Here is a 9,575-nt window from a genome sequence, read left to right on the forward strand (position 1 = left end):
TTGACCTTGAGAGTGGGAATTTGTTATAAAACTGCAAGCATGGGCTGCTTACAAGAAAACTTGAACTTGAAAAGACACAAATTTTGGAAGGGGAAGAGTTTTGCATCCAAGGAATTTCTCATTTCACTAGTTATAAAATCCAGATATTACTGTGAAGTAAATACCACAGGCAAGGATAGAAGAGGAGTATTCTAAAAGTGTGCAAAACATACAAAGCTTGTTCAGGATCACATAAACAGCTTCTGTAAACTATAAAATTATGTGAATAGACTTGTACCTCAGAAATGTTCATTTTATTTTTCTTACATGAGGAAAATAATAACGATGGTAGGTTTTGAGTTGCCAGGTCACATAGGTACCATTTAATCAACTGTTAAGAATGAAACAAACAGGACTGTAGGGAGAATAACATTGGCTTGTTTGAAGACTTGTCAGCTTCAAAAGCTAAATTATTTATTACCGTCTTGTTGATTTGAGATAATTACTGGAGTGGGATGAAGGGCTGGCTGGGGGCAAGGGGTTTCATAGCAAGCTTGACAACCCACCCAAGAAGACTGTCTCTCTTACCTGCTGGTATCTCTCAATCATAATGTTTGAGATCCTGTGGTTAAGTTTTTATCAAAGATCTATACTGATGTCTTAATCCTGCTCCACAGTTATTTTACAGTTGAAATTTTGCCACTAGTTTTAATAAAGGACCCTGATGTTTTCTTGGAAGGCACAAGGCTAGATATAATAGTAGGACTCAGCTAAGTCATAAGAAAATTCCCTCAATGATAAAATAAGGAAAAGGAGAATTATAGGAGCAGATTGGATCATACTGTAGTGTTTAGTCTGTCATTTAATTTGAAATTCATGTACTTTCCTAGCCTTTCTTTTAACTTCCTTCATAACTTCAGCACACTAGCTCCAGGCGTGTCTTATTATATGCTGCCTATTCGGTTGTGCAGTTCTTTTCTGAGAGCTGAAAGCTGTATCTGCTATTTCAGTTGCTTCAGTACTAGGAGTGCTTCACAGATGTATTTTGCCAACAAGGACTGCTGGCAGCTGTGAATCATAAAAATAGATAATGCGGCTGTAGGTGCAGGCAGAATTTTAAGCAGAATAGTAAAGTAATAGTTAATGTCCAAATAAAATTCATATGTGCATAATAACAACTTTTTCTATGCTATGAATAATTCATATGTTGACAAAAGAACCTATTCTATATGTTTTAAGTATCTTCTGGATGCTAATATTTCTCATACATAGTTCACAGACATTTTCAGGTTAATAACACTGTACTTGTGCCATACTGTTCCACACTTCTGATGTTTCTTTGGCATGCAGTGTGTGGTATTCCACATGGAAATGGTACAGTTGCATAATTTTTTAACACACAGTACATATTTTTACTCTGAGATATTTCATAATACCCACAACCTGCATCCTTTCCTGGTGAAATCAGCTGGTTTCCCCAACATTTTTTTAACTGGGTAAATTTCTGTTCAGGCATGTGTCAGTTTAGCTTACAGTAATAAATTACTGCCATAAAGGTAGCTATTCATGATGCAGTAGTATCTGGAAGCCAGTCAGTAATCGGTCTCTGCTAAATGTATTATACTGTACCTCTTCTCTGGAAGCAGGAGCCCTCCTACTCACTTTCTTCCTGTAAACAGGGTGCTGAGAGTTACATGAAGTCAGACTCAATCCCTTTCTTTTGTATGTCGGTAGAGACACTCTGTTTTTATCAGTACACATACTGTATTGTATTAGGCTATTCTCATCAGAGATGAAAAGTGTTTTCCCAGAGAGAAAGTAGGAGGTTTGATAGCCCAGTAGCTGTTGTTTTAAATATAGATGCCACTAACTCGCACAGGAAATATGGGGAACCCATAAATACCAGCAGGAGCCATTTGTGGGTTTCTTACAAATCATGTTAGGCCATATAAGGCTATCGATTGTTGTGAAGCCACAGGAGGAAGAGGAGGTATGCAAGGTTAGATGATGACTCTATCACCTGTGAAAAAGACCTTGTCTGTGCTCACTGCAGGACTGTAAGGAGGGGCAGGATGTATTTCTTCCCCCAAACCCCCCAACACAAGCACTGACAATAATCCTTTACAAACTGATGGCAAGTGTTCTTCAGTCTTGTAGTACTTTTGCTCCCTAAGCATATCTTCCAAGAGGACATCTTTCTTTGTTGCCTCTGCAGAATCAGTGATTTGTCAGTTTGCCTTGGAAGTTAGACAAGCTTTTCAGTAAAATAAGAAAGAATAACTTACTCCATGACTTTAAACACAGTCATATGGGCAATAGTTGAAAAAAAAAAAAAAAAAAAAAAAAAGTTATTAAAACCCAAAAAGAGCTTCTAATAGTTGCAGGGATTTTTTTCCCAAAAATGTTGTGCTTGTTTCATGGGGCGGTCCTGTCATCCTATGCACAAGCTCAATTGTAACTCTTCAGTGAGTTGTGGTCATCAAGGATGTTGGCTCAACATTTTTTCAGATGCAATTTTTCGGCAGGTCACATATCTGTTTCTAAAACTCCTCATTTTCAGATCTTTACTGTACTCCATTATCTTTCTCCTCTTCTCCTTCCTACAAAGGCGAACTCTTGGAGACCTATTGAGATCTAGAAATCCCATCACATGGTCTTGAAGGTTTGACCCATAATTGGACATCAGTTTTGTTAAACTTGTGTTCTTCACAGTATTCTGAACGTTTCATAGAAACCATATATGACTTACATGGATCTAGCACTTAAAAGATTACAAGACACCATGCAGATCCTGCTGTCTCTCTAAGGACACGCTGTGCCCACCATAGTCAGTTCTTCTCATATTTCCAATTTCTGAGGGCTTCCAAGTCACTCCTCATGTCCCATGTGAAGTCACTTGTGTTTCCCAATGATCACCATCCCATTTCCCTCTTCCCCATTCTTCAGAGCAAAATATGCACAGTCTCATCTTGACCAGCTAGTTTTCAGGCTTTCTTCATTTCAGAGCAGCTCACAAGAACAAGCAACCTTGTGGTAACCAACTTTTTAAAGCAAAGCTATTTTTTTTAATCTGCAGCAGTCTGGAGTCTCTTTAGGGTAATTTGAGCAACGTGCATACGTTGTGTAAATCATAGCTAGTCTTTCTCTCTGTTCTACTTCCTATTCATTCTGCTTCATATTTAAAGCCAGTATCATCATGCTGGGGACTGATCTTTGTCCTGGGATATCGTGTGACAGGATCAAGTGAGAAGCAAGGTGGAAATGTAGCAGGACAAAGCTGAGGCAGAAGGTCGTGTGTTTCAAATAGGTGGTTCTTGTATTTTGAATGCAGGCAAGATGGCACTGTCTTAGCACACGTGTTGTCCTCTGGAACTGAAAAGGTACACATGGAAACATAGAGTCATTTAGGTTGGAAAAGACCCTTAAGATCATTAAATCCAACTGTAAACCTAACACTATACAAATGTGACAAGGCTGTTGGGAGAGTTTGACTTATTTAGGTTTTTGTTGCTTGGTTTGGGTATTCTGATGAAATTTGAATGAAATGGCTGCAGTGATTTTGCAAGTTTCAGAACTGTATAGTATATATATACTATAGCACATAATAGTACTTGTCCTTCCTGGTGTTTGTAAATAAAGTATATGTTACCTCAAATAATAAGTAATAAGGTTTTCTTTCCATTTCAGTCCCCTGATCTTTTCAAATTATCCTATAATGGATAAAAAATACTATTAAAGAGAAAATAGTGAAACTCTCTGTCTTGTGAACCTTACCTGCAATCATAATAAATGCAGTTTATCTCTTCAGAGACATGGGTCGTCCAAGTTGAAGTTCTTGAGTTATCCTGGAAGGCCAGCTTCATTTACAGGGAAAATTCTTGCCCGTACCCTTGCCAGCATTTGCAGTGGGGGATTTCACGTCAGAAGGTAAATGGTCAGTGTATAATCAGTACCACCATGGTGCCAGCTCTCTTCATCACACAACATATTTGCACTAATACCACCACCAGTGATTGTGTGAGCTTTGCTTCTTTCCACCTGAGCTCTTTAGTATGCTTCATGTAGTGACTTTCTTAGTGGAAATGAATGTTCACCAGACTTCTGTTTTCAAAACTGTTTTTGATCCAAAATCTTCAAAGCACTCAGCTGCCTCTGAGAATATGACCCTCAGGTCTAACTGTGCAAATCTGTTTTGAAAGTTGGGCTGATGTTCTTCAGGCATTTAAACTGCTTTAAAAGTATTACCTTATAAACTCAATTGTTTGAAAAGCTTAAAGCTTTAACAGTGTAGACAAAAAAATTTTTTAAATGAACCAAAAAAAGGGAGAAAAAATTTGTTCAATTTGTTTAGGTAGTATATAGTAGCAGACATTAAATGGTTAAATTTGTCTCAGCTCTGGTTCTTGACCTAGATCCTTCAGCCAGTCAGCCAGTGAATTCCAGGTAAACAAAATTTGCTTACACCTTATCTAGAAAATAGCCTTTTTCCTGGCATGGTTGTATGTGCATATTTCCCTTTACTTAGAAAAAAAAAAAAAAAATTGTACATAAAGCTTTCCAAATACACTATGATAGAGTATTCTTCATCTGTATTGACAGTCTTGTTAGCTGGATAGGCAAAGAGGGAGAACTCTTGGAGAAAGGGTTGAACATCTTCCCTGTTGAGTTTTTCCTTGGCAGAAGTTGTGCCTAGTCTTTTCTTTGCAGTTTATTGGCTTGTATCAAATGGCAATATGACTCACTTTGCCTGCATTCAGACCAGCATTTCCACACTCACACATCTTCAGCAGCTTTCTGACTCAGCAAGAGCTCGTGCTCTGCTCTGTCACAGAATAGCAGACTGAAGTCCTCTGCAGTGTGGAACTGAAAATTTATTGCCTTCCAGTTTCCTTTGAACTCCTCTTGTGGTGAAAAATACATCTCACTTCACCAGCTTCTTTAAGTACATTTGCTTTTCTAGCTTTGGGCTGCTATCACGTATGTTGGGTTCTAGCTGCTCTGTGATTTCATCATTTAGGCTAGAGAAGAGTCTAAAAATAAAAGAAAATCTGTAATAATAGTTACACTTTGGGCTATACATCTATTGCCTTCACTCGTGGTACCAAATTTAAGCAAAGAAACTAGGCTTGGGGCATAGGTGTGTGCATCAGGCAACATGAAGGAAGAGGTTCTTTCTTAGTGTTCTATTTTTTTTGTCAAGTGAATAGGAAAATCAATGCTGCTACTATCTGGACAAAAGTAGTATGGAGTTGTGATAGTTTAATTCAGCTGGCAGCCAAACAGGACACAGCCACTCGCAGCACCCCCTCCCCCCGCCCCGAGAGAGAGTTGGAGGGGTAAAGGTCAGGAGACTTGTAGGTAGAGATAAGAACAATTTCATAATTAAGAGTAAAATAAAATTAAAATAATAAGAATAATAATGATAACAACTATATATATATCTATATAAGTGATGCAGAGTACAATTGCTCACCACCCTCTGATAATGATCCTGGAGGAGCAAAAAGGAACCCTGAAACCAAAATTGCAATCCCAGAAAAGCAAGCCCCAGCAATTCCCGAGAGAATCCCCACCTTTCCAGTCAGCCCCGGTTAATATACTAAACATGACATAATATGATATGGAATATCTTATTGGCATATCCAACTGTCAGTTCTGGGTTTAACTACTACACTTTTCTTCTTCCACCCCCGCTCCAGTCCTCTGCTCTTGCAAACGCTGTCCTTGTAGTTATCAACATTGTTCTCATAACAATCCTCACTGAAACCAAAACACAGTGCTTTCTAGCTCCTAAGGAGAAAATTAACCCTATTGTAGCAAAAACCAGGACAGGAGTACCTGTAACTTCATGGTGCTCTCTAACACAGATCATTTTTCCAAATCAGCTAAGCAGTTTGTGGCATTACAGGAAGACGATTGAAGTTTCCATATGAACTCTGTTCAGGAGAAAACATTCACCACCCTCGCTGGAGGTGAAGGCCCCTTATGAAAATGGTCAGTAATGAAAGCTCTTTGACCAAACAAACTGCATACTATTGAGAAAATTGAGACATGAAAAATGCCATCTCTGATGTCTTACAGAACTGGAGAATAAATTAAGTTTTTTTGAGCCCAAAGGGTCTAAATTAGGTGTATGTATCAAAGATGACAAATAACTGCACTTCAGAAAATGCTTTGGTTTTATGCAAAAAGTTCTGACATTGTTTATCTCTGAGAAAACATCTTCCTGTTGCTGTTACTACTGTGCCTCCTGCGCAAAGACACGATACCACTATTCTTGGGCCCTTTAGAGGAAGGAGCAGAAGAGTTTGAACTTGCAGAAGTTGCAAAATTAAGGTGTGTTTTGTATATAATATTAGGTTAAATCTCCTGTCATTTACAGTCACATAAGATTACTATTAAAAGATTATAAAGCCAAAGTCTGGAGACGCAAATCTCAATGTTCACTGTGCAGGTTTTACGTTGCTGCAAGTAGATAGGACATTTTCCAGTGTACCAGGGAAAGTACATGAGAAAATAAATGGGCTTTTATTACTGTATTTAGTGGGCATGAATCCAGTCTTTCAGAACTGAGGTTGGACTCTTTAGATCTCTGCAGTGCCATTCATTATGGGTTGGCTTCCGTTGGGTGCACAGAACAATCCATTAAATGATTGCAAATGAACAGTGAGCTTTTTTAAAAGACAGGCTATAGTGCGCTAGGGCTAAAAGCTGTGCTGGCCATAGGAGTTTTCACTTATACCCCATTCAATCCACACAGATTGCTTCAAAATTTCAGCAAGAACGTTGCTAGCCCTACCCCATATATCAGCTGGCATAAAAAGCCCTGGCATATTACTGCAGTTGAAAAACTACTGGAAAGCTCTGAATTCCAGCATATTTTTAGCAATAGAAACTGTACTGGTTTTGAGCTAACACGTACATATATATATATACACATTAAACCAAGTGTAGTTCAGATCAGCTGTCACAAATGAGGCTCTGCACATGTATGTTAAGGACCCAAACTGGAATGTGACCATCTGTGACTGGTCTGTCCCCAGTCGGTGTGGACCTGCCCTCTTTCAGCTCTACGCTGGCACAAGCAGCACAAGTTGTCACTCAGCTGCTGGTGGTCAGAGAAACTCTCCTGTGGCTGGCTGGGCTTTGGAGTATAGGTCTGGTACTGATGACGTATGTCACAGCTCTCTGTTGGTGATGATTGATATCAAACCTGCCTCTTGCCATTCTCTGCCAATCCTTAATGTGCCCTTTTTACCTTTTACAGCTGGTTTTAAAAGATACAATACTTGGGCGGTTTGTCCTTTTTTCTGGTCTCCACTGCAAGATACTTTCCATTCTAAACAACACAGTGTGTAAAGTATCATGAAGCAGACTGTCAACAGGTCTTTGCTAACTGCAGACAGGATAATGAATGAGTGTTAACCTTGACTGCAGAGAAAGATGCAGCAGTTCAACTTCAATAGGTCTTAAAACTGGTTTAGTGAAGAAAGAACTACAACCACTGTGCAGATCGTTAACCTGGTTTCAGCTTGGTCCAGTTTAAGCCAGTTTCTGATAGTGTTACAAAAAGACCAAGTGGGCTACGTATTGCAACCCATCACTTCCAAGTCTTTACATTATTACCTCATCAAAAGAAAGAAATATCTTACAAGCTGAGCTAAGCACTAACTGGTGAAGACAGCATATTCTCATTGTACTCACATACTTAGCACAGTCAGAAGAACGAGGAAAACGCACTCGCTTTTCATGCCACACAGTGGAAGTCGTGGCCTGCAAGTACACTGCTGCCATCTGCGAAGGCTTCCTCCACTGTGAGAGGCGCTGCAGTGTTGGCATGACTATTCAATTGGCGCGTATTCCTTCTAGGCCACAACTTGGCACAATAATGTCAACATTTTTGACTACAGTTTCTCTTGAGTCAAGGCTTAAACTTACATACTCTTCCTGAATGTTGGTCCTGTAACATTTCTTCTGATCAAAATAGTCTGCTAATTAGGTTTCACTTTACCAGAAATTGGAAGAAGGGCAGGTAGCAACGAATGTGCTGTGTCAGCAGAAGCAGTCTCAAACAGGAATTCTTGTATAATAACAAAGTTATTATGGAAATGTTTCACAGCTGTATGTAATCCATGTGTACAGAGGTAAGATAATATTGTCTGAGGGGTGTTGTGCATTTATCTTGCTCTGGAATGCAGATTTTTGGTTTCTAAGCCTAAAGCAAATTTAACATAAATATTTAATATTTTAATATTTGGCTTATTCTTAATTCATTTGCATGCCTACCATGAACCAGAGTCATATATAAATAACTGTGAGGTTTGTTGGACTGAATACAGTCCTCATCCTAGACTTTTGAATTCAGTAGAAAGATTTCTCTGCCTTTTATAAACACTGAGGCACTGGATTATATTCTGAATTGTTTAGTTAAGAGGAAAATCTCTGTGGATGTTATTCTCATGTACATATACTCCAAAGCAGCATTGTATTGTGTCATGGTTGTTGATTTTTTGTTGGGTTTTGGTTTGGGGTTTTTTTTTTAAGGTAAAAATATGTGGACAGTTCAAATTCTTTTGGAGGTTAAACTGCTATTTCTGTATAGCTTTATTACAGGGACAAGTCAGTGCAGCTCTGAAAACCCAGTGATTTACTAGTGATATCTTTACAGTGAGAGTATCGATAAGACACTGATGCTAAGTTTTGGACTTGAATACTTTCATGTTCTGTTAATAAACTGCAATTTTGAATGTGGTCATTGGAGTGTGAGAGATTGTTGTTTATTCTCTCTCTGTGCCATCATTTTCAAATTGTTTAATAGCACAAATAAATGTTACATAAATATTAAGGTTTTCTTATATGCAGTAGAAGCAATGTTAAAAAAAAAAAAAGTCAAAGGTTTTTGTTTGTGGTTGTAGTCACGTTGAGATCCTGTTTGATTACCAGGTTAGATTTGCTGTAATGTGCAGATTCTGTTCACAGCCTATTCAGATTTATTGGTATTTTAATATCATGTGATATTAAAGGCTAGGAAATCAGTTTTATTGAATAGAAAATATATTCTGGTTGTTCTTACAGGATTAAAACTGGATGGCTTATACTATTACTGTCTGTAGCCACAAGACGCAGTGCTGTGATGGACATTGCCACCCACAGGGCAGTGCCATTGGATCTGCTCATGTAGGAACTCCTAAACCACAGCAGCTTTCAGTCTGCATATAACTAACCAGATGCCAGGGAGTGGTAGGAGACAGCAGTTCGATTTTAATCCCTGTTCACAGATGCTTTGAAGATGGAGTATGTGTGATGGTAGTTTACACACAGTGCCAGGACTATGTTGAGGTGTAACAGTAAGTCTGAGGTGATATGTCCCACTTCTCAGTGCTCTAGAAGAGACGGCAGGCATGTTACATTAGCTTGGCAGAGTGAGCAGCCATCAGCATGAACCTCGCCTGAATATCTGACACTGTGACCCATGGCAGCTCTGACCCACAGACGGGTTGGATTCAGTAACAACTACGTGCTTGTGTGACTTGGTGTGTTGACCTTGACCAAACTGGTCTTCAACAGCCATTCCTTGCAAGCTTGTGGAAGCAATA

The sequence above is a fragment of the Antrostomus carolinensis genome, unplaced genomic scaffold (genome assembly GCF_000700745.2).
Source record: "Antrostomus carolinensis isolate BGI_N321 unplaced genomic scaffold, ASM70074v2 scaffold3011, whole genome shotgun sequence".
Lineage (NCBI taxonomy): Eukaryota > Metazoa > Chordata > Aves > Caprimulgiformes > Caprimulgidae > Antrostomus > Antrostomus carolinensis.